Source organism: Geotrypetes seraphini, chromosome 6 (assembly GCF_902459505.1).
Source record: "Geotrypetes seraphini chromosome 6, aGeoSer1.1, whole genome shotgun sequence".
NCBI classification, from domain to species: Eukaryota; Metazoa; Chordata; class Amphibia; order Gymnophiona; family Dermophiidae; genus Geotrypetes; species Geotrypetes seraphini.
The window spans coordinates 22,917,908-22,944,749 of record NC_047089.1 but is presented as its reverse complement, the minus strand read 5'-3'; positions in this window follow the sequence as shown (position 1 = coordinate 22,944,749).

The following is a 26,842-nucleotide window of genomic DNA, read 5'->3' as shown; positions in this document are numbered from 1 at the left end:
CCTCCTGTATAACTTTTTGGGAATTAATATTCTGTTGTTGATTTCCAATCTGTAATTTATTTTCAGTGGTTGTTTTCCGTATTTCCAAGATATCTTTATCATACACTTTAAACCGTTCCTCCACTTGATTTAATTGGGAGAGTGTCCCTATTTCAAGATGACAGTGCCAGCATCTATGTTTTAAATAAACGTATAATTTACTAAATGAGGAGATTACATTGAAAAGTTTTCTCATTATTATTATTTATCATGATAGAGGAGACGGGAGATGGACGGGGCAAACTCATTTAGGTTATAGTCAATAGATCAGTCAAGATGAGTTGAACTGCTAGTTGATTGACCGATTGCAGTGACAGTCTGTATCAGCTAAACATACAAAGGAGCTGGTGGCGCCCAATTTATTCATGTATGATCTTTTGAGGGCAAGTTCTCAACAGTGAAGCCCTCTTAGAGGAGTTGCCACGTTACCCAGTAGAACTGACTTGCCAAATCGTAGACTTGCAATGACGAGTGTCTGTAGCACTTGAAGCTTCAAAAGCAGCTCGAAGAAACAGAATATTCCTGCTGCACTGAGATTTCGGGTGAGATGATCAAAGGCCTTTTAGTTTAAGAGACCTAATTAAATCTCTATGTGATTATTCCTCTACCACAGGCCCTTCTTCAAAAAAAGAATTTGAGTACAGTACCTTGGAAAATCAACTCTGCACATATACAGGCTTCTACAGTAAAATAAGTTACCTACAAATCCTCAAGGCTCTTGCAACACTTCCGGGAAGATGATGAATGTAGGGAAGTCCTGTTGAGACCAAATTAAATATCAGTGACTCCTTCTGAGAAATCATTCACCTGGAATAAGTACCATACATTTTTCTTTTTTTGCTGATGCTACCAAGAGCAAATTTTATGATGAACTATATAATCTGACCATGCCATTCCTTACTAACCCCTAGACTCTGCATATGGAAAAAGAATGCAGCGCTCATTAACATAGAGGTCCTTTTATTAAATTGCATTAGACTACTACTAATAATCACTTATATGGCGCTGAAAGGCGTAAGCAGCGCTGTACATTTTGACATTTAGAGACGGTCCCTGCTCGGAAGAGCTTACAATCTAACTTGGACAGACAGACATGACATATAGGGTTGGGGATGTAGAACCCAAGGTGAGAGGAGTCGAAAGTACTTTCAAAGATGTGGGCTTATAACGGGGCCTTGAACACCGCCAGAGACGGAGCCCGCCATAGGGATTGGGGCAGCTTGTTCCAAGCATACGGCGCAGCAAGACAGAAGGGACGGAGTCTGGAGTTGGCAGTTGAAGAGAAGGGTACAGATAGAAGGGTCTTATCAGCTGAGTGAAGCTCATGGGGGGGGGGACATAAGGGGAGATATGTGAAGAGAGATAGTGAGGGGCAGCTGAGTGCGTGCATTTGTAGGTCAGTAAGAGAAGTTTGAATTGTATTTGGAAATGGATTGGAAGCCAATGAAGTGACTGTAGGAGAGGGATAACGTTAGGGTTACCAGATTTTACCTATGTATAATCTGGACTCATAGACCCGCCCCCCAGGCCTGCCCAGTTCCACCCTGTTCCACCCATGTCATGCCCCAGCCTTGTCCCTAATCCCGCCCCTCTCAGCCTGCTCGTCAGTCAGAATTGGCATCCGCGCAAGTTATTTCACACTTTTCATTTCATGTCATTGAAACAAAAAGTATTAAGAAAAGTGTGTAATAACTTGTAAGTTTCATGGCTCCACATCATTCTCTTCTTGGTTGGGCTGAGAACTTTTCAGCAGCCCCTCATATTGTGATGTCATAATGCCTCATTCCACCAATGCCTAAGAGTTAACCTCATTGGTGATGTCACAATGGCTTGGTTTCCCTACACTTGTGCCCATTTGCTAGATGCATTTGCCTCATTGAAACAAAAAGTGTCAAGAATAACTTGTAAGTTTCATGGCTCCACATCATTCTCTTCTCAGTTGTGGATGACAATTTTTCAGGAGCTCCTTGTATTGTGATGTCATAATGCCTCCACCAATGCCTAAGAGCCAATCTCATTGGTGATGCCACAATAACTTGGTTTCCCTACACTTGTGCCCATTTGCTAGATGCATTTGCCTCATTGAAACGAAAAGTGTCAAGAAAAATGTGGAATAACTTGTAAGTTTCACGGCTCCACATCATTCTCGTCTTGGCTGGGCTGAGAACATTTCAGCGGCTTCTCATAAGGGGCCTTTTTCTGTCACTAATTTTCTATTTAGGTGAGGCAAACACTTGGAAAATTGCCTTATTAATTCAAAAGAAGCCATTATTACAAAATATATTCTTTCACAGATAATAAAAAAAATAGTCCCACTTCAGGCAGGGAGATGATTAAGTGCAAACCTGTTCGGAAGATTTCAAAAATATGCAAAATGAACAAATGTTTGAATCACATTATCACTGAAAAAACACTTCAATGATCTGTGAAACTAATGTTTTCAAAAGGTTCCTCTGCACCCTCCCTCCCGCCATTTCATTCTGTGCAGGAACCATTATTCTTTTATGTCCATTCTAGTCTTATTGAGTGAACCTTTGGCGACAGTCTGAAGGTAGGTCAACATATGTCACTATGACAACTGCTTACTTCTACACACAGAAACATTTATGACAGGACAATGCAAAGAAAAACATCAGAGGCAACCAAGTCTCTGAGGTCTTGATATTTTTCACTCCATGATCTAGAAAGAGAAAATATCTCATATACTCAAACTGGTGTGGAGGGGCATAATCAAAAGAAATGTCTAAGTCAGTTTTGGGCCTAAGTCACTTGTCGCCCAAAGTTGGCAGTGTCAAAAGTCCATTCCTGAAAAATACTTCCAAAATATTTTCTTTTTTTCGAAAGTCATCTAATTATAAGTCCAGACTGCTAAGTCGTCTATCATTATACCCCGTTCTCGTCCAAAAAATCGTCTAAGTCAAAAACGCCATGAACAAGACCTTTTGGACATAGGAGGGGTCAGCAAAGTGATGGACTGGCCACTCAGACATGGAAACACAGTAGTGGGGCACCTTACAGGGCACTGCTGTGAACTTCACAAAAAAAGGTGCCGCATAAACATCTCGTCACAACTCCCTTATAGGTCATGGTGGGCCCCCCAAAACACACTAATACCCACCTGTCTACCACCCCAACAGCCTTTATGGCAGTACAAAAGGGTTTGGTGGGGTTTTGGGGGGGTGCACATGTGTCCCCGTGAATGCAGTGGTTTTGAAAAGCTAACCAACAAAATCGCATCGGGAAGGGGTATCCGCGCATGCGCAGGGGGACATCACTTGAGCATGCGTGTGATGTCATTGCGTCACGTCTGCGCATGCGCGGATGCCATCTGGGGGCAGGGCTTGGGGGAGGAACAGGGCATGACAGAGGCAAAACTGGGTGGTCCTGGGGGTGCGTGGCCCCGGGTCCAGATTTTCCTAAAGGAAAATCTGGTAACCCTACGCCAAGTGACACATGCAGCTTAAAGAATACTATCAGTCATGTTTGTGCGTGGAACACTTAAGCACCTTCCTCTTTAAAGCTCCCTTTTCCTTTCCAGCCAAGAACTTCTCAGCTCAGAATAACAAGCGCTTCCTTAGAAGCGACCCCCTTCCCTCTTGTATTTTCCAACTCTAAAAGAGGACATGCCCGGGGAAATCCGGATGTCTAGCAATCCTAGTCCAGCCAATGTGTTTGTCATATGATCCTGAAATGGGCCCCCTGTAATAATGGTGGGAAGTTCACTGGTCAGATAGAAAATATTGAATTATTTTTAAACATATTCAGCTCTTACAGGGGATAATAGACTGGATATTTGAACTAGAGCTGTATTGAATAAGATATTTTACTATTTGGCCAAATATTACTACTACTCATTTCTATAGTGCTACTAGATGTACACAGCACTGTACACATTATATGCAGGTACTTTCTCTGTGCCTAGTGGGCTCACAATCTAAGCTTTATTGTACCTGGGACAATGGAGGGTTAAGTGATCCTGGATTGTTGGAAACAAAATCCCGGGCTTGATGGGTTTTGGTCTGACCCAGCAGTTCTTATAGGTTAGTTTATTGGCCTCTAAGAGTGTAATACTGGAGCTTTACCTGAATTCCCGAGATCGCACAAGAGCTAAAGAACTCATATGAAAACATGCCTTTCCTGAATTTTGGTCAGCTGACCTCTAGAGGGAGCCCTAGAGAAGGCACTTAGAGATATATTCTAGAGAAAACACTGAAAGCCAGAAAGTTTACTGGAAATTTTAGTTTTTAATGGAATTTAGCCTGGGGTAGGCCATCAGGATATAATTAGTAAATTGAAATAAGAACAGAGGAAAGTAGCCATCTGGCAGAAGGGAAGAGGAGCTGGGATGTTATTATCAGAAGAGAGCACAAGACTCCAGCAAGGACAGCCTAAAAGCCAAAATGCTGGTAGGGACTTTCCATTTAAGAAGTGTGTACAAGCACTGAGGTAGAAGGTCGTAGCAGTTTGCCAATGCATAAAGTCAGGGGTATTCTGGCTGCACTGAGTTATGCTGGCTGGTGTTTCAGTCTCCTGTTTCATGTCTGGAATTACTTGATTTGGCAGAAGAATTGAATTCTGACATGTCAACAGTGGAGGGAAAATAGGGCAATTTCCCTACTCCCTGAATGATAGCCAATGTACTCGCAGGCCCATAGGTACTTTTTACCTGGGGGTCTGAAAGTCAGGTTTTAAATGGCAACTCCCTGTGGACTTTCCTTTGAAATCCCAGGGCAAGTCAAGTCGGTGATTCATGGACTCTGCAGGTACATATTAAGGAGGGTAATAAATGCTTGGGGAATTCAAAACGAAATCCTCACTTGTACTTTATCAACTCTTTTCCTAAAATGTTCCCAGGCATTGCCCCTTCTTCCTGCATGGGAGGAGAGGACAATTCAAATGGGTTTTCCTTGTGCTAAAACAATAGAGCCCATGGAATAAAGAACTAGGTGTACACAGCACTATACACATTCTATGCAGGTACTTTCTCTGTCCCTAGTGGACAGAGAAAGTACCTGCATATAATGCCCCATATAGAGAAACCACGCTGAAATTTCATCTCATCTCTGTGAAAGGGAGATATCTAATTCCCCACTCAAAAAAGGTTACTTAAGAGAGTGCTACCTCTCAGTAGGACATTAATGGCAGATGGATGTTTATGTTTGAGAAAAATATTTTTATATTTATAACCCGGGTCTCACGCTTCCACCCACTCAGATGTGGGCACCGGCCAGCTCTTCAGGGACATATAGGAGGAAAAATTTTTTCACTCAGAGAATAGTTAAGTTCTGAAACGCATTGCCAGAGGTTGTGGTTTTAAGAAAGGTTTGGACAAGTTCCTGGAGGAAAAGTCCATAGTCTGTTATTGAGAAAGACATGGGGGAAGCCACTGCTTGCCCTGGATCGGTAGCATGGAATATTGCTATTCCTTGGTTTGGGCCAGATACAAGTGACCTGGATTGGCCACCGTGAGAACAGGCTACTGGGCTTGATGGACCATTGGTCTGACCCAGTAAGGTTATTCTTATGTTAAAAAGCAGCCAGTCCCAGCACATACCCCTGGGGAACCAGAACAATTTACCCTTCTCCATTAACCTGCTGTCTGTTATCTGTCTTTCAACCAGTTCTTAATTCATAATAGGGCATTTCCTCCTATCCCATGACTTTCTAATTTTCTCAGAAGTCTTTCATGAGGTACTTTGTCAAATGCTTTTAGAAAATCCAAATAAATAATATCAACTGGCTCACCTTTATCCAAATGTTTATTCACCCCTGCAAAGAAATTCAGTAGATTGGTAGGGCAAGATTTCCCTTGATTAAATCCATGCTGGCTTTCTCTCATTAATCTATGCTTATGTGTATGTTCTCACTGACTCCAAAGTATACAGTGTATATACCATATACCTCCACTCCTCAATCATTCAAATCTTTCTGGAAAGAGATCTGGTCTGTTCGGAATGGAGAGAGAGTTATGAGGGAGTGATAGCTTTGAGAAAACCATTGGCAATACATGGGTGAAACATGTCGGTTATCTCCCCCTTTCTGTGAATTGAGACCAGGAGCAAATTTAAGCTAAGTAAAACTACGTTAAATAAATTATTATGTTGAAACTATTTAAGAATATAAGGATATAAGAAAGCTAGTTAACGGAACATTTGAAATTAAATTAAAGATATAGAAGTATAAAGGATCCGATGATGATTTGAGGTGTAAAGCCACCCACTATGAATATACATTGAGTGGGGAGGTGGCCTCGCTGAGGATTGAATGAAAAATTTGAATGATTGAGGAGTGGAGGTATATGGTATATACACTGTATACTTTGGAGTCAGTGAGATAATAGCCTCTTTCATTAAGATTATATTAAAGCACATGCCGTTTGAGTTAATTTATGTATATGTTCTGTCATTAATATGCTGCAAAATCAAATATATTTAACGTCAGGCATACCACTGATTTTTTTTTATCTATTTAGATCCCCCACTGGAGATTTTAAACATATAGGCATTCCAAAGATGGTTCCCTCTGTTCCAAATGAGGCTTATTAGCTACAGCAATTTAAAGTAAATGATACTAAGCATAATGTTTTCTTTAAATGATGTTACAACTGAAGGTAAATCTGATCTTACAAACAGTTTATTTAGCCCGTTGAGGAAAGTGAGATCCTGCTTCCACCAACAACATTTTGCTATCCGTGTACAATCAATCGTTCTTTCCAGACTGGACTATTGTAATTCCATCTATCTAAGTCTAAACAAGAAAAATCTTCAAAGACTTCAGCGGATCCAGAACACTGCGGCTAGGTTGATCTTCGCAAAAAGCAAATTCGACCATGTTTCCCCTCTTCTGTCAAAACTTCACTGGCTTCCGGTGATTTCTAGACTTCTACACTTTAAATGTACCTGCCTAATTTTCAAGATCCTACATGGCATTCTTCCTCCCCTAATCCCACTATCCTGGAATTCTTCGAGACCTGACACTACCAGATCCGCCCACAAACTCAAACTATCTTTCCCCTCATTAAAAGGCGTCATGTATGCAGGTAAATTAGGGAAATCCCTTTTCTTCAAATTCACTGAGCTTTGGAATAACCTCCCTGCCCCGCTGCGGAACCTAGGCTCATTCCAATTATTCCGAAAGCATCTGAAATCCTGGCTTTTCTCCAAAATGTAAAGCTAGCTATCCTCTTCATAACCTCTAATTTCTTATTATGTCCTTCCCTCATTTATTGAATTACCTGTAAACTGCGCTGAGCTCTATCTTTATGGAGATGATGCGGTATACAAACTTAAGGTTTAGTTTAGTTTAGTTTCTCTTCCTCTCTCTCTCCTTTCTGCTCTCTCTTTTTTCTCTCTCTCTTCCTCTCTCTCTGTCTTGTTTTTTTCTCTCTCTCTTTGTTTTTTTCTCTCTCTCTCTTCTTTTTTTCTCTCTTTCTCTTTCTCATTCTCATTAAAAGGCATCATGTATGCAGGTAAATTAGGGAAATCCCTTTTCTTCAAATTCACTGAGCTTTGGAACAACCTCCCTGCTCCGCTGCGGAACCTAGGCTCATTCCAATTATTCCGAAAGCATCTGAAAACCTGGCTTTTCTCCAAAACGTAAAGCTATCTATTGAAAATGTAAAGCTAGCTATCTTCTTCATAACCTCTAATTTCTTATTATGTCCTTCCCTCATTTATTGAATTACCTGTAAACCATGTCGAGCTCTATCTTTATGGAGATGAAGTGATATCCAAACTTAAGGTTTAGTTTAGTTTAGTTTCTCTTCCTCTCTCTCTTCCTCTCTTATTTTTCTCTCTCTCTCTTCCTCTCTTTTTTCTCTTTCTATTCCTCTCTCTTTTTCTCTCTCTCTCTCTCCTTTTTTTCTCTCTCTCTCTCTCCTTTTTTTCTCTCTCTCTTCCTCTCTCTTTTTTTCCTCTCTCTCTTCTTTTTTTCTCTCTTTCTCTTTCTCATTCTCATTAAAAGGCGTCATATATGCAGGTAAATTAGGGAAATCCCTTTTCTTCAAAATCACTGAGCTTTGGAATAACCTCCCTGCCCCGCTGCGGAACCTAGGCTCATTCCAATTATTCCGAAAGCATCTGAAAACCTGGCTTTTCTCCAAAACGTAAAGCTATCTATTGAAAATGTAAAGCTAGCTATCCCCTTCACAACCTCTAATTTCTTATTAGGTTATTAGAGGTTGTCCTTCCCTCATTTATTGAATTACCTGTAAACCGTGCCGAGCTCTATCTTTATGGAGACGATGTGCTATACAAACTTAAGGTTTAGTTTAGTTTACATTTAATTGACATTATGACGTCCCCTATTTACTTCATTATCAAGAACAAAATCTAATGACTATTTGGGATGGAGCTAACACATCTTACTTTCCAGTAGTAAGATATATTTTATCCAAACTCAGCAGCCTTAAAAACATGTATTATCCCCGAACAGCTTACGACTTGCTTCCGGTTGGCCACCTTCCAAACAATTATTACAGCTGCACGGTGAGACTTTCTTGAAGCAGATTCTGTACCAGCAGGTGCTATGGGACTTGGATCTTTTTTTTTTTTTTAAGGCAATTATCAATCCACATGAGCTGAATAAGAAGAAAAAAAAGTAATCTACTCTCGCTTTAGGAAGATAATGGGACGTGTTGCAATAGCAGCCTATGGGTCAGGACTAAATTTAAGCTTTCATGTGGCGCCCCTTATGTGTAACACAAAAGAAATGTTCTGCGCTGTATATGTGAATTACAATGGTATGCTGATCCATTTGATGTTTGCTATTGTATGAACCTTTCTGCTTCATCACAACCAAGGAATGCTTGGATTGCACTACACTGTTAAAGGATTTTCTTTTTTTTACTTACAGGTGTTCTGCAGTTTCAAGCTTATGTCTACCATTTGTCCTCTTTCAAGATGGCATCCTTATTTCAGGATTCTTCATGTATGTCCTCCAGGCTATTTTTTTTTCAGAACCAAGAAAAAGAGGGGTCCAACCTTATCTGCAGTGAAAAAACCAACCAGGAACAAACAAACCAAAACTGCAGATGTGTACAACGATGTAGGCAAATTTTATTGTGACAACCAAACTATATATTAAAACCTTTTTACCAAACAAGAGACCCAACATGGTCCGTGTTTCGGACAACCTTCATCAGGGGTCCATGGTAGAAAAGCGATTTTGACTATATGTAGTGACTCTGGGCGTGACACATCATCTGTTTGATTGTACTATATTTTTCAACATTTTTGTGGACATATATTTTTTTCCCTTTTCTACCATGGACCCCTGATGAAGGTTGTCCGAAACACGGACCGTGTTGGGTCCCTTGTTTGGTAAAAAGGTTTTAATATATAGTTTGGTTGTCACAATAAAATTTGCCTACATCGTTGTACACATCTGCAGTTTTGGTTTATTATTTTTTCAGCACACATCTTCTTTTTCATGATGGAAGAATCACAGTTACCAGATGCTAGGGTCCACCTTGGGGGTTAGTGCCCAAGAATAGGATCTGGGTGTCATCGTAGATAATACAATGAAACCTTCCGCCCAATGTGTGGTGGTGGCGGCGGCCAAAAAAGCAAACAGGATGCTAGGAATTATTAAAAAAGGGACGGTTAACAAGACCAAGAATGTTATAATGCCCCTCATATGGAGTATTGCGTTCAGTTCTGGTCTCCTTATCTTAAGAAAGATATAGCGGCACTAGAAAAGGTTCAAAGAAGAGCGACCAAGATGATAAAGGGGATGGAACTCCTCTCATAAGAGGAAAGATGAAAAAGGTTGGGGCTCTTCACCTTGGAAAAGAGACGGCTGAGGGGAGATATGATTGAAGTCTACAAAATCCTGAGTGGAGTAGAATGGGCACAAGTGGATCGATTTTTCACTCAGTCAAAAATTACAAAGACGATGAAGTTACAGGGAAATACTTTTAAAACCAATTTGAGGAAAAAAATTTTCACTCAGAGAACAGTTAAGCTCTGGAATGCATTGCAGAAGTTGTGGTAAGAGCAGATAGTGTAGCTCAGGGGTGTCCAACCTTTTGGCTTCCCTGGGCCGCATTGGCTGAAAAAAATGCTTCTGGGGCCGCACAAATGCGCAAATACTGCAACAAGACAGAGAAGGGAGCCGGCAAGACGGTAAACACCCAGGGGGCAGCAGAGGAAAACACTGCATCACCCTTGACCAGGGCCGCACAAAACACTTCACGGGGCCACATGCGGCCCTCGAGCCGCAGGTTGGACACCCCTGGTGTAGCTGGTTTTAAGAAAGGTTTGGACAATTTCCTGGAGGAAAAGTCCATAGTCTGTTATTGAGAAAGACGTGGGGGAAGCCCCTGCTTGCCCTGGATAGGTAGCATGGAATGTTGCTACTCTTTGGGGTTCCGGAATCTTGCTATTCTTTGAGATTCCGCATGGAATCTTGATACTCTTTGGGGTTCTAGAATCTTTTGTTGCTCTTTAGGATTCAGGAATATTGCTACTCCTTGGGTTTTGGCCAGGTACTAAGGACCTGGATTGGCCACCATGAGAACGGGCTACTGGGCTTGATGGACCATTGGTCTGACCCAGTAAGGCTATTCTTAGGTTCTTATGTTAAGAATCTTATCTTTATTATGGGCATGACCAAGATGCCTAATCTAATCACACAATAAATTATCCCAGCTCCTGCCTATTAGTGTGTTTGAACAGATTGGCATCTAAAGGGAGAAAGAGGCACCAGACTCCAAGACAGGGTCTTTCTCTGCATACCTGATCTTCTCTCTATTTCCCCCTGGAACTCTCTACTCACTTGCTATCTTCTGTGACCACTGCACATACCCTGGGTTCAAATAAGGATATCACAGTGAAATCTCTCTACCTAGGTCTGCTCTCTTGCTTTCTTGGTTAAGACAAAAAAAAAAAAAAGAGAACTTAGGCTAGGTAGGTAGTGAATACCACTAATACATATGGTTCACTTTTCCTTAGAGGTTTCTCATTTAAGAAACAAATGAAGAACCATTAGCATTATACTGATACGATTCTTGACCTACTTCAAATAGGCTTCCGCCTACTCTATGTCACAGAAATTGCCCTTGCTAAAGTCTCTAATGACCTGTTCTTGGCTAGATCCAAAGGCCTCTACTTTATCCCCATCCTTCTCTATCTATCTGCTGCTTTCAATACTGTTAATCACCACATACTACAAAATACGCTATCCCCGCTGGGATTCCAGGGTTCTGTTCTCTCCCGGTTTTCATCCTCTCTCTTCCATCGTGCTTTCAGTGTATGCAATCCCACTGTCGGTGTACCTTAGGACCTCTCCTTTTCTCCATATATACCCGCTCCTACGGTGCACTGATCTCCTCCCATGGTTTTCAGTATCACCTCTGTGCTGATGATTCCCAGATCTACTTCTCCACATCAGATACCTCTACAGGAATCCAGGCCCAAGTCTTAGCCTGCCATCTAGATGCATCACCGCCATCTAAAACTGAATATAGCTGAGTTCTTTATCTTCCCACCTAAACCCACTTCCCCTCCTTCCCCCCTTCTCTATCTCTGTGAACAACATTCTCTCCTCCCTGTCTCGTTAGCTCGTAACCTTGAGGTAATCTTTGACTCCTCTCTCTCCTTCTCTGCTCAGATCCAAAACAAACTACTAAAGCCTGTCACTCACTTCTTCCTCTATAATATTACCAAAATCCGACCTCTCCTTTCTGAGCACTCTACTGAAACCCTTATTCGCTCTCTCATCACCTTTCACTTAGATTACTGCAACTTGAGTCTCTCAGGTCTTCCACTCAACCATCTCTCTCTCCTTCAATCCATGCAAAATTCTGCTGCATGACTAATATTCCACGAAAGCTGCCATGCTGACATCACCTCTCTTCTCAAGTCACTTCACTGGCTCCCCATCCATTTCTGAATACAGTTTAAATTCCTCTTACTGACCCGCAAGTGCACTCAATCTTTAGCCCCTCAATACCTCTCCCCCAGTGCTCCCACCCAAATAGTAGCAACATTCCAGAGCTAAGATTGTGATGTCATAATGCCTCATTCCACCAATGCCTAAGAGAAAACCTAATCAGTGATGTCACAATGGCCCAGTTGTCCTATACTTAGCTCACATAAGAACAGCCATACTGGGTCAGACCAATTGTCCATCTATCCCAGTATCCTGTTTCCACAGTGGCCAATATAAGTCCCAAGTACCTGACAAAGACCCCCAAACCAAACAACGATTTTAAATAATAGGTTAAAAGAGTTTTCAATGTCTACCATAAGGCTACGACACAACACAGTGTTGTGTTTCAGCACTTAAAAGCCTGCAACAGGAGCCATAATCTTATGGTACATGCACAGTTGTATAGAATGATATGGTGACAAAATTCATCACTGTTCTCGTTCCCGCGGATAACCACGGGGAACAATCCCATGTCATTTTTTTAGTGTCCTTCTACACCAGCCTTCTTCAATGCAAAGCTTGAGGGTCAATGGTTGTGCCCATTCATACTCTGATTCTTCCCTCTCTCCTTAAAAAATGACATGGAGATTAGAGAATGACACAGGAACAAATTTTTCCCCGTCTCCGCGGGAACTCATTTTCCTGTCCCATCCCTGCGAGTTCTTTTCCTGTCCCTGCCCTATTCCTACAAGCTCTGTCCTCATCTGCACAAGCCTCACTTTAAAATCATAAGTAGTAACATTTGAGAGCTCAGATTGTGATGTCATAATGCCTCATCCCACCAATGCCTAAGCTTTGTCCTCATCTGCACAAGCCTCAAACCCTTTAAAATCATAAGTAGCAACATTCTAGAGCTCAGACTGTGATGTCATAATGCCTCATTGCACCAATGCCTGAGCTCCGTCCTCATCTGCACAAGCCTCAAACGCTTTAAAATCATAAGAGTTCAAGGCTTGTGCAGTTAAAGCAGAGCTTATAGGAATGGAGCAGGGACAGGTGAAAAGGATTTAGGTCCCAATTCCTGCCCCATACTTTCTCTGTCTCTGTCATTTGGAAGTCAGGTACCTGGGGACACATCTTAAAGACCAGAAATCGTCTTCCAAAACATGTCCAAATTTTATTATGAGTTTCACATCTTTTATATGAATCAGGTTTGTCAGCATGTGACAGCATGTGACGTAAACACAAACCATATATGGACACAGGTCACATGAAACTTTAAAGACATCAGCATTTTTCCTATCTGGAGATTGAAGTCCACAGAGGGTCAGAAAAAGCCTTAACCAGCAGAGCCCCTAATCTAAATCTGTCTGTAAATACGGCTTAACAAAACAATTGAATTCACTTCACAACATCTCTGTTTAAACATTCATGTCCTTGTAGTATTCTCTTCAAGGAAGGAAAGACAAACAGGGCCTGGTTTTCTTACAACTTTAAACAACAAATGCCTAAGGAAAATTACTAAAGTTCTGATACGTGTCCCTTCAAATCCCCTCTTACGTCATGAAAATGACGTCATAAATACACAGCATGAGCTGGAAGGGAGTGATACTCTAGATATGTCTCTCAAGGAGGGGTTTTTTAGGAGTGGTAATACGAATAACACAGTACATGAGCAGTCAAGACAAGAGTGCAAATAATAAGAGATTATAACAATAAAAAGGTCTTTTACCCAATCCTTCATTCAACTAAAGTGTTGATCCCAAGAATTAGATAAATCAGAGTTACATTTGAGCTCAGCAAAGAGGTCTGCTAATTTCTGAATGTCCATAGTAGGACCTATATTGTCAGAAAGAAAAGTACAACAGCATAAAATACTGAGGAGAATTTAACAGAATTCTCAGCTAGAATCATATCTAGGGCCATATGATTTTGAGAACCATCTGAGAAGTGGAGCCTAATTGATCAGTAATACCTTACAAGGCGTCCCTAGAATAGTTCACAAAGCGTTGCTGATTATAATAATTTTAACTAATCCGATCAACATTCTTATTAATAGTAATAAAGGGAATAAGGAACTCAAACCCAGCCTTAACCTGAGCTCGGGCCTTAAATTCATCTGGGACCCCTCTTGGGACCCCTATAGCATCTATGTATACATGTGATCAGATTTATATCAAGACAAATAAAAGGAAAAACCATGTGAATAGGAAGGATGCCTTTCAGAAAAAATATGCAGAAGCATAGTAACCTTAACTAAAGTGCACTGGCCTATCCACTGGCTGGGTAGCTTAACAGGGAGCCAAAAGTCTCCATAAAGCCAGTAAATATCAAATCTGATGCAGCAACAATGGGGCATACCTATGAGCCAAGACAGAACAATAACCTGGGGGTAAATTACCTACAAAACTACCCTGTGTCAGATTAGAAACATGACATGTGTAATTGCCCTTATAGATGGTAACGGCAATATCAAGCTTTTGCTGTCCTGGCAACAAAGGGTATTTAGAACACTACAGTGCACAAAGGGGATAGGTAAAATTAGAGAAGATATTGGTAAATAACCCAAAAAAGCATGGTTGGATACCAGGAGGGAGGTCCAGAGGTACGGTTCCTAGATGGGGTCTAGCTTGAGCACATATGTAACAATTACTCTTATTATGTTGATCAGCAGTGAATTTCATCCATTCTAACCAAAGGTTACGTTCTGAAAACCCTACCTCAACAGCCACAATATCTTCAAAAGTGGGATTGGCAATAGCCATCATGTCAGTAAGTTTATTGAATGTAGGGGCCAGTGGGTTAGTATTTTTTGGGGCCCCCACAAAATGGCGGGAGAAGATGAGTGGAGGTAGATAGATCCCGTAAGAAAACTGATGGGTCGGATAGCTAGACCCACCCTTAAACCTCATGTCCATAATGTACATACCATCATCAGTAGGTCTAGGGTTGTCAATAGTAAGAGAAAGCTTAATAATTTGTGCAGGAACACTTTTCCTATAACAGTGTCCAACCTTATGAAGGGTCATACAAGTAAGCAGTGATTTACCATTTTGGTCCACTGTTTTTCAGAGTATTTTCTAGTTTATAAGCCCAGTCAGTATCAATATTCCACCCTACCACTCCCCAGAATGCACACTTAACCCCCCAACGTGAGTCAGTAACATATATATATATATATGTCTTTAGTTTTAGGAATCTCTGAGGACCAATGGCACAGCCTTGGGATATCAATTGATGAACAGTCCACAATGTCACAATACTCAAAGGAGAAGGTGGCAACTTGCACACTGCTGGAAATGTACCAAAGGGTAGCATACTATCAGTCTTTTCTGGATTCCAATTGAAGGACAGCCTTTGCGAGGGAGTAGTCCAGCTTGACGTCGTGTTCGCAAAGAGGTGTCGGGGGTGCTGTTTACAGCAGGAGTGTCATTTACAGATGTGTATGGGCAGAAAGTGTCGTGGACCCAGAACACATCATCCCTGTAGACCCAGTTAGAAATGATCCATACAGGGAGAAAAACTAGCAGCAGCGGTGCCAGTAAGAGAATGATAAAGTTGGTAGAATGCTGCAATGAAATCATCATGTTGTTACACTGGAGGAGGTGAAATCTGCGCAGGGAAGACTTGCTTCTGGGGTTTTAGGTTAACCCTCTTCAAGCGACTTGTGTGGATAAACTCCTCAGTGAGTGCAGCGGGCCTGGTCACAGCGATCACAGTAGTGGGAAGGCCAAAGGGGAAATCCGTCTGCTTCCGAACCTTGGAAAGCTGCTGGATAATCACCAGGCTGGAAAAAATGGGTAGGAATCTGTGGAGAGAAAGGATAAGTGCAAGACACGTTTCTTTGAACAAGCCCTAATATTTCAATTAGCTTTTAGACGTATTCCTTCTGTATCAAGGGAAAATCTACCCATGGGGCGGGGAAAGGTCATCCCGTGAGAATCTCAAAGGGAGAGCAGCCAGATGTCTGTGCATACAGAAAGAGATACTTGAAAAGAGATGCTTGGAAAGCATTCCAAATATCATTCAGCAGCTGTACTCCAATGTGATCCAAATAAGAGATAGAAAACAAGAGAAACCATGTTGCCTGTACTGAATGTGGCAACATGTAACAATACCAATTCATGTATTTGATATAGCTATGGCAAAAGAGAGACAATACTCAGTTACTTAAGGTTCTTAATTGAACAATCCAAAAAGATATGTTTTTATCGTGCTGCATATAACTATTATGCACCTCAGAGAGACCATACTGATGTACTGAATGTATTCAGAAATGTATACTGAATGGATCATATGTAGGGAACACCACGAAATAAACGCTGCATAAAGTAAAACTTTTTCTTAAACATATAACCCTTAACTAAACTATATTCAGAATATAAAAGCTATAAGTAAAAGAACATTGCGCAGTTAGGCTAGTAAGAAGTGGGAAAAGAGCTCTAGAAGTGGCCAATAATATGTATCCTGGGGTACCCACTAAACTAAAACAAGTAGACATGACACAGACAAAACATAAAGTTTTAAGCGTGGAGCTATTACTCCATCTGTCAAGTGTGCAGGGCTGAATTTAACTCTGCAAATAAAGGATTGATATAAAAAAACCAAAACTACAAATAATGTATATCATAACCATCTCATATTTGAAAAAGGCATAAAGCTAATGTCTCTTTGGAGCGTCTCTATCTCTGCAGTGATAAAGAGGACCCGTGGAAAACATTAGAAATATCTGTGCCAAAACGGATCTGGGATGGCTATGTATAAATCCGGAAAAACATTTTAAATTAGCAACATCCTAATTTCAGCTAAAACAATAGAAAGGAATTGTATTTTCCAATTTATTTTCAATTCACAACCGTGCCAGTTGTAATTATTGAGCTATATATATATATGTATCAAGGAGCAAAAGGTCAAGAATGAAAATATCACTAGCAAGAAGTTAAAATGTCGAGCGAGCACTACTATAACCAATACCATGATATTGGGCAATGAATAAGGGAGAGCTAGCAGCTGGTATTCAGGGTTTCCCCTCTTTGCACCAAAGTCCGTCCAAAAGGGCGGCTTTGGGCACCTGCCAAACGCCAGGCATCAAATTCAGAGGAAGCTGTGAAAAAAGAGAGGAAGAGAATCCTGTTCACTCGTGAGACCCAAAAGCCCATTTAAAAGAAGGGCTTGTACATCATGAAAAGTATGAAGGGTAATGGGGTGACCTAGGGTCAGAGAAGTAACCATCTCTACCACCATAGCACAAGCAGCCAGGGCTTTCTTGAACAGGAGTGACTATAAAAAAAGGCAACAGAGCGTAACTTACCGCCATGTTCTCCCTTCATGGTGTTACAATAGTCCCAAACAAAGAGATAAAACATGTGGGCATAAGCAGGAAAACCCAAACTTGAGCTAGAAACCAAAGCACATCTTAAATGTCCAACATTTCATAAGTCCATCTGATAAGAGCAGTCATTTCAGAAACCAGGGTCTGTCTCAAAATCTGGTCATAGAAGGAACAAGCAGAGATCCATTGGCGGCAGTGACCAATCATAGCAAGAAAAGTAAGCATGTCTTTCTTGGTAGCTGGGCGGGGCAGACCCAGAACAGCAGCAATGCAGAAAGTGCAGATTTTCCTCTGACCATGAGACAGGACAAAACCCAGGTATTTCACTTCAGATGTACACCAGTGCAGTTTATTTCATGACACCTTGTGACCACACACAGACAACCATTATAAAAGGTGCAAACTATCAGCCTGACAGGTCTCCTGAATTATGGAACACAAAAAGTTGTACAAAATGAGAATAGGACCATGAGGGGCAGTGCATGACTTGTAGAATAGCCCGAAGGACATTCCACACTAGGTATACTGTTGCTTAAAGGTGAAGGCAACCTCACCAAAGGGACTAAAAATAAAACATTCTTTAGGACAATGACAGAAAAAATCATTGGCTGCCGGTGGAATGGTGGAAGAAACATAAGTGCAATGAGAATTACCAAAACACTAACAGCCCTAAAATCTAGGACGAAACGGGGAATGCCATCAGCTTTGACAACAAGAGCGATGGGCGTATTATAAGAAGAGATGGTGGTTTTGATAATGCCGGAGAAAAGTCAAGAGACAAGCAGTGGAATCTCACCTTACTGCTTGATAAAACCAAGAATGAGTAACTTCAAAGAAGCACTATAGGGGGTCAGTGGAAGCCCAAACAGAGAAGTCTGGGGGAAGGGACAAAAACATTCATGCACAGACCCTGATAATGAAAGCAAAGAACAGATTAGCTTTGCTCTGCTTGCTCTGCACAAGAAAGAAAACCTCTAAAATGGAATTTTTTCTTTTTCCTGTTTCTTTTTGTTTATGATCCAGCACAGAACACAAAGGAAGCAGCCGTAGAAGAAACGCACAAAATTAGTCAGGATCAAAAGGAAGACAAGAAATAGTGCTTGTGTACAAACTACAAGGGAAAGATCTTAGACTGATTCAAACAGCGCTTTCAATTCATTCCACATAACAGCACGTCCTACCTCAGTATTAAACATTGGTGACACAGAAAGATGGGAGCTGAAGGAAAAAATGTCATACATACACACAGCCGTACAAGTCTCATTTGTCTAGGAGTAACCAATATTCGCTTATCTTACCTTATAAGCGAGGTACAGTAATAAGAGACAATAAAATCTTATACTCTATAAAAGTTTTAACCTTACAAATGACAGAGTGGGCAGGGGGGTTCTATAAATAATTTCATTCTTCCCGAAAGAATGGCAGCTGCTTATATATATGAGGGGCGCTTACCGAAAGTACCCCGAGATTTTTCCCAAAAAAACTCCATAATAGAACCCAAAGCTTGAACTTAAAATAAAGGGGTGGGTACAGGTCACCACTACCCAGTGAGTATTAAAGAACAGAAAAAATTCAGAAATACTCACAAAATATTGGTGATATCATCTGCCCATCGCGGACGTGCCCCCAACTGAAAAGGATTTAGGTCCCAATTCCTGCTCCATACTTTCTCTGTCTCTGTCATTTGGAAGTCAGGTACCTGGGGACACATCTTAAAGACCAGAAATCGTCTTCCAAAACATGTCCAAATTTTATTATGAGTTTCACATCTTTTATATGAATCAGGTTTGTCAGCATGTGACAGCATGTGACGTAAACACAAACCATATATGGACACAGGTCACATGAAACTTTAAAGACATCAGCATTTTTCCTATCTGGAGATTGAAGTCCACAGAGGGTCAGAAAAAGCCTTAACCAGCAGAGCCCCTAATCTAAATCTGTCTGTAAATACGGCTTAACAAAACAATTGAATTCACTTCACAACATCTCTGTTTAAACATTCATGTCCTTGTAGTATTCTCTTCAAGGAAGGAAAGACAAACAGGGCCTGGTTTTCTTACAACTTTAAACAACAAATGCCTAAGGAAAATTACTAAAGTTCTGATACGTGTCCCTTCAACAGGGATAGTGATAAAACTTGCGGGGACGGGACAGGGAAATTGACTTCCTGCTGGGGGACGGGGATACATTTGTCCCCGTGTCATTCTCTAATGGAGATAGTTTCCCATGGTTATCAGCGGGGATGGGGACGGTGCCGAATTTTGTCACTGTGTCACTACCTTGGAAACACAAACAGACACGAAATTTTGTGGCTGTAATATCAAACACTGCTGTTGCAACCCAGAATGCGGTTAGGTTGTAACATTATTCATTGCAATAAAATATACAAAATTAAGAGTAAGAACATAAAATGCCACATACAGCAAGATGAGAGATATATCCAGACTCCACAACCAGGGCCTTTTCAGGCTAAATTAACTAGGCTGTCATGAACATAGAAACATAGAAGATGACGGCAGATAAGGGCCATAGCCCATCAGGTCTGCCCACTCTACTGACCCACCCCCAAGTCTACTATCCTAGGGATCCCACCCCTGGCGCCAGGTTCCCTTGGCTTAACCCTCTAAGGGATCCCACATGGGCATCCCATTTGCTCTTAAATTCTTGCACACTGTTTGCCTCGACCACCTGCACCTGGAGCTCGTTCCAAGGATCAGCCACTCTCTCGGTGAAGAAATATTTCCTGATGTTCTGAAACAAACATGTCCTGAGATCTTTCCTAAATTGCAGAAGATCACTCATACTTGTAGTCAGTTTTGTGTTATGCTCTTATAGGGTCAATATTCAAATTGATTTAAGCAGCCAAGAGAAGATTTTGACTGTTTAACTTGTGCTCAGAAGGTTAACACACAGTAATGTTGATGCACTAACGAATGCAGCTTAGCAACAGTTAGGGGGGATCTTTTACTAAGGCGGGCTAAATGCTAACGCGTCCATAGAATATAATGGGCCGTTAGCATTTAGCGCGCGCTAAATCGGCTAGTGCGCCTTACTAAGCTGCGTTAGGGCATTAACGCGTGGAATAGCGCACGCTACAAGGCTGCACGCGCTAGACGCTAACGCCAGCATTGAGCTGGCGTTAGTTCTAGCTGCATAGTGCGGAGTTAGCTAATCGTGCACTAAAAGCGCTAGTGCGCCTTAGTAAAAGGAGCCATTAGTTTCTCTCTAGCATCCCCTTGTATTTAAGTTCTTGTTCTCTATATCGTTTCACTGTTTAAGAGCTCTTAAGAACCTCTACTTCAGTTATCCTATTTTGTTTTTATTGGGTGTACATTATTATGTTATGTTTGTTGAATTAAGATTGCATATGTTATGGTTTGTGACCCGCCGCCGTATACAGTATAAGGTTTTAAAAAAATAAATAATTTTTTTTTCTTGGTTTTTCCTCTACACTAGGTGCGTATTATAGTCAGGTGCATCTTATGGAGCGAAAAATATGGTTAACTCTTTTAAAACCAAAGAATGTAGTTCCTCCCCATCTTCCCTCCATGTTCCAGTATGTTTGGAATTATATTTATGTGGTTTTAACATTATATAGTTTTTATTTCTGTATTTCGCCTAGAAATTTATGATAGGGATATTTTAAGAAATTTCAGGATGCATGGAAACCATTAACAAAATATTGTCAGGATTAAGTAAAATTATTTCCCTTATGTTTATTAGTTTATGAGGTAGGGAGGGGGGTATTTTATTATTACATATATCATACAATAATGGAGTATATGGTTGGGGGGATGGGCGAGGGATAGGGAGGGATAGGATAAGAATATATGTAATATACCAATGATTGTTTATAAGTGATGTATTTATTGTTACTGTGAATGAAAATATTAACACTTAATGTAATTTGTGAAAACGAATAAAGAATTATAAGAAAAAAAAAATAATAATCAATGTCCAGTTTCAACTTTGCTTTATTAAAACAAATGTAAGCTTCCAGCTTCCACATGTGATAACCCTGTAAAGAGCACTGGTTGCATTCTATTACCAGACATTCTTCTTTTTAAAAAAAAAAAATAATAATAATAATTTATACGCCGCATTACAATTCTATGTGGATTACAAATTATTCAGATACTCAAGCAATGGGCTCCCACTCTATCTAATGTACCTGGGGCGATGGGGATTAAGTGACTTGCCCAGGGACACAAGGAGCAGTGCGGGATTCGAACCCGCAACCTCAGGGTGCCGAGGCTGTAGCTCTAATCACTGCACATTCTCTCACCCAGTGGGCAACAGTAATCGGCATCAACAGATTTGCTCAGCTGTTGTCAGCCTTTACTATATATTCAGTCAATTATAAAATTGCCATGATAGAAAATCTGCAAAATATAATTTATCATCATCATTGGGCTTTTGGTTGCTCCTGAATTGCTAAGCACTGCTAGTTCTTCAAAACTAGTATAAAGAAAATGGAGAAGAATAGATTATCAAGCATTTAAAGATGTATTTGATGAAAAAGTAAGCACTTTTGTTCAGCAAAAAAAAAAGCTAAGAAATCTGAATTATTGCTTTCATCGATCAAGGTCCCACTGTCAGGTTAAATATCCCTGTAATTTAGCTATTGAATTTAGTTCACCCTGTTGCCATGAAACTGACGGCAGCCATTCAGGGAGTGGCGCGGGACCAGGCAGGAGCGTGAAAACTGGCGCCTGCCTTGTGTGCCATTCTGCCGCTAGACATGGAGGCAGCCGTCCAGTGAGGGAGGGGCAGGAGATACAGTGCTGGACTGCTGGAATTTTAAAAAAGGTGTGTGTGGGGGGGGGGGGGGGGGTTCTGTTTGCCTGCCTGCCTGGACTGCTGGAATTTTTTAAAAAGGTACCGGGGGGCTGTCTCTCTGCCTGCCACTAGGCCTGCTCTGTGCCCTGTACCCTGCCCGGCCTACCATTAGACCACCAGAAGGAGGGCAGGGCAGGGCACATGGCAGGCCTAGTAGCAGGCAGGCAGGGTACACCATTTGGTTCAGAATTTTTTTTTCTTGCTTTTTCCTCTACACTAGGTGCATATTATAGTCAAGTGCGTCTTATGGAGCAAAAAATATGGTTAACTCTTTTAAAACCAGAGAATGTAGTTCCTCCCCATCTTCCCACCATGTTCCAGTATGTTTGGTTAGTTTGGAATTATGTTTATGTGGTTTTAACATTATATAGTTTTTATTTCTGTATTTTGCCTAGATAGGCAATTATATCTAATTTTAATAAAACTTGAAGCTTCTTGACCCACAACTCACACAAACTCAGCTGTGTTTTACAGCTTTCTCAGTACACACCTCAACTCAACAAACAGCCCATAAGCAGGTTTAATCTCCAGCAGTTCTCATGAAATCAAACATTTGCAGGAAATATTTCAAACATATCCCTTCCACATACAGACAAACTTCAGAGCAGATCTAGAAACTTTCATTCAGCAGCCCTACCATTTCCTCACCAATTCCTGGTGCTGCTTTAAGCTCTCTGCTCTCCTGGAGCTCATAGTAACAGTTCTGGGTCTCTTAATGATAGAAACTATTATGTTGGAGACTCTGCCTCTCATCTCTATGATCTCCCTGCAATTCACAGGCTCTGTACATGGGCAACTCACAGGGCCTGTGCATGGGCCCATCCCCCGAGCAGCCCTCATCATTTCCCTCCTGCCACACAAGCAGCAAAACTAGACAGCCACATCTCCAATCTACTGATTTCAGCACCAAACTGCAAAACCTTCAGGAGGGAAATAAAAACTGTTCAAGAAATATGTCAAGACATAAACTCCTTATACAACAGGGACCACATACAATATCAACACAGTGCAACAAAAACTCCAATGCCAAAGTATGGTAAAGAGTGGGGTTACCCAGACATGTTCTCTTTTTAGAGGACTGTCCAGGCATCCAGACAGCTTATCAAAACCTGGCGGTTTGTCTGTGTTCTGAAAAGCGTTGAGCTTGGGGCCACGTCTGGAGGGCATCTGCGCATATGCATGACATCATTATGTCGCATCCCTCCAGACACGACCTTGAAAAGATGAGGTTTGTGGGGCTGGCGTTGAGGGGCAGAAAGGGGCGTGGCTGTGGGTGGAATGGGGCAGGGCCACGCAGCTTCTTTTTTTTTTTTTTCAATAAAAAAAAAAATCTGGTAACCCTAGTAACGAATTGTCCTGAAAAACATGCAATGAGATCCCCTGGGATGATGCTTCTCAACTTGTGTGCCATTGGAAGTTCTTTGGTGTACCACATGAGCTTCTGCCCCTGTGCCCACAATCATCTCTCCCCCAGTCGCCGCACAGATATAACAGTGTCTTCCTAGTCACATGTGGGAACCACATGCCTAAATGTAGACACGGCTGCTAAGAGCTGGGCTGGGGTACTTTTGTTGTGCAAAACAGCCTCATCATAACAGCCTCCGGAGCAAAAAGAAGCCCCCTCCCCCAATCACACATACAGTACATACAAGCATGCAGCATAGTGTACCTCTTGCCTTCCCGAGGAGGAACATTCCCCCCCCCCCACACACACAAACACTCTTGTTACTTTCTGTGTTCTAAGCAACTGTGCAAAAGTAGCTCTCCTTCCCTAACCCGTTATCAAAACCACCCAAACAAATGGTGTGTATGAGAATGAACCCCCCTGGCCTTTGCAGCTACTGCTGTGGCTTCCCCCTTCTGTTTTTCCAGAAGTAGAAAAAAAAAAAAAATTTAGCAGCACAGCAGGTAAATAAAGCAGAAGTCTGTAGTGTAAAGTGCTGTATGTAGGGTATCAAAGAGAATGGAGTATGGGGGGGAGGGAGGGATCACTGAAACAAGTGCTAGCTGTGGGTGGAGGGCAGAAGCAAAAGAATCCCCTGACTGGAGAGGGGTGATCATGGAAAAAGTGCTAGCTGTGAGAGGTACCAGAGAAAAAAAAGTGTTGTACAGGGCGGAGTATTACTTTTAGGTGCATGGGGTGGGGTGGGGGAGAGAGAGGAAGAGAGGATGTGTTGATTCTGCACAGCTGGCCAGTGGGAAAAGTGCTTGGGTGTATAGGGGGGCAGCAGAGAGGTGGATATGACTGTGTGGGAAAGGGGGCCAGCAGGGAGACATGAAGGGTGTTTATGGGCAGGAGCAGCAAAGAGAGGGAGCAAGCTGGCTATGTGTGATGGGGGGGGGGCTGGCATTGAAAAAGAGGAAAAGCTGCATGTGTGCGGGGGGGGAGGCAGGGGTGCAACAGAGAGGAACACACTGCCTGGTACAGCAGAGAGGACACGCTGCTTGTATGTGTAAGTGGGCAAAAAAAGAGAGACATGCCATATTTTTTGTGCCAGGGGAGGGTGCAGCAGAAAAGAACATGCTGGCAAAAGATAATATGCTGGGTGCTTGGGGTGGGGGGGGAGGAGAAGGAGAGAAAGGGGCATGCTGGCTCTGTATGTGGAGGGAGAGAACTGAGGCAGCAGAGAGACCCCATGCTGATTGGGCGAGTATGGCAGGGAGAAGGACACGCTGGCTGGGGTGTGTGTGTCTATGTAAGAGTGAAGGAGAGTTGTGGCATGCTGGCTTGTGGGGGTCAGGGTTAGTGGGACACGGAAGTGAGCCCATTTGAAAGCATCCCCTGAAATAAGAAAGGTGTAGGACCACATACAGACAGTAAGGACTGTTCAGGCTCCATCTCTCTTAGCACACGGTCGAGCTCGCACGTGCTGCCTACTGACTCTCTCCCAGAGACCCCGCGTGCACTCGCTCGCGACTCTGAACTGCAAAGCACAGCCACATCTGCACCTCAGTCTCCCGGGCGATTTGCCTCTGTTGCATTTGCCCTTGCCAGTCCCTTTTACCAGAGAGAGAGAGAAAACCTCCACTGTTCTTCACTGCCTTGTTTCCAAACTGAAAAGAGCTCAGAAGATTTGTTTTTTTCTTGCTCTGGATGGACGAGAGTGTCTGAGTTTATGACTGAAGGTTCTGGCTTTTAGGTTTTGCAGCAAAGCTTCGATGTTCCCACCCGTTCCTTTTGCACTACCGTTCGTCCATTCTTCTCTCGCGGGCTTGTGCGCTCTGCCTCTGTTTTGCTCTTTCCTCGTTTGGACCAGCAGCAAGTGCAGAGGGATGTTGAACATGATGGCTTTGGTGATGATACAGTTGTTTTCTGGAATTTGGGGTAAGAAATATTTTGATAGATGGTGCATATTTTTTCGGGGAGGGGGGGGAGCAGGAAGATGACACCTAACAGATACTAAAGGAGAAAAACTCTGAAAAGGGACATTGTGGTGAACAAATGAATATGTCTCCTGTGGCAGCAATATGTAAATTTGTAATAAGGAAAGTTCATATTTGTGTACACTGAAAAACTGATCAGGTTTTCAAATAAGACTGTAACTTGGTTAGAGAATACTATATAAATCAGTATGCCTCCCCCCCATCCCCCACTCAACCTGCCCTTAAATTATATTAGGAATATAATTTAAGGGCAGCATGCAGTAATTTGTTTGGAGAAAATATCCAGTGCAGTTTTTTTCTGTCCCTCTGAGTCACAGGAAATATAAAATCCACTGTTGAGATCCATTGATCTCCCATGGGGTTGAGTAAGTTTTCAATAGCTGAACAGCAAGGCTGAGAAGTGAAACGCTGCAGAACACAGAATAGCCTGTAAATGCAATTGTTATCTTTAAATCGATATACAGCCCATCAGAGAGAAAGTGCCAGAAGCCAGCCTGGAGAGACAAACTCTCGGCTTAATAGCCTTTTGCAGAAGTCTGCAAATGAATGGGCGTTAAAAGGCTCGGATGCACAAATATCTTCGTTAAAATCTTGTGGGTCCCTTTGGGGCCAAAAAATTGTCTGATTTGAAAACGGCGGTTGGCGTTCAAATGGCTTTGCATGCAAATGAGTTTTGCGGAGGTCTGCCGTAACCCCATCTGATCGGTCATTGGAAAAGTGACTTTTACACATGTCCAGAACTCCTGCCGCTCAGCTGTTTGGAGCAGGAAGACTTTTTTTCTTTTTCTTTTTATAGGCACAGGGAGAGGGACCTTAGGCACCTGAGCCAATCGTAGCTTTAGGCTCCTGCCGATGCATCCTGGGATACACTGGGAAGAGCCTAAGGCCCTGATTGGATCAGGCACCAAAGGCCCCTCCCCCTGCTTTTTGGGTGCAAATATCTCAGCTGTACATCACCCAATATTTTTATATCACTTGAAAGACCATCTTTTTTTGCTTTTAAAAAAAAGCCATTCTGTTTCATATTTTACCCGACCTTGCTTTGGTCAGAAGTTAGGTCTCAAATGCATGCATTATTCACATTTGTATACATGCAGTGATAAAAAAAGAGCATTTTTGGCATCCTATTGTGTAATATGCAAGTGAGCTAGAGGTGTGAAATTGCATGGTGCAGCTAAGCTTGTTGGGTTTGCCATGCTAACTCAGGTTGACATCCACCGCTTTTACATAACTCTTGTAAATGGCCCGTCAAAACGGACATTTAGGCCCTCTTTTACTAAGGTGCGCTAACCAATTAGAAACATAGAAATAGACGGCAGATAAGGACCACGGCCCATCTAGTCTGCCCACCCCAATGGCCCTCCCTTACCATGT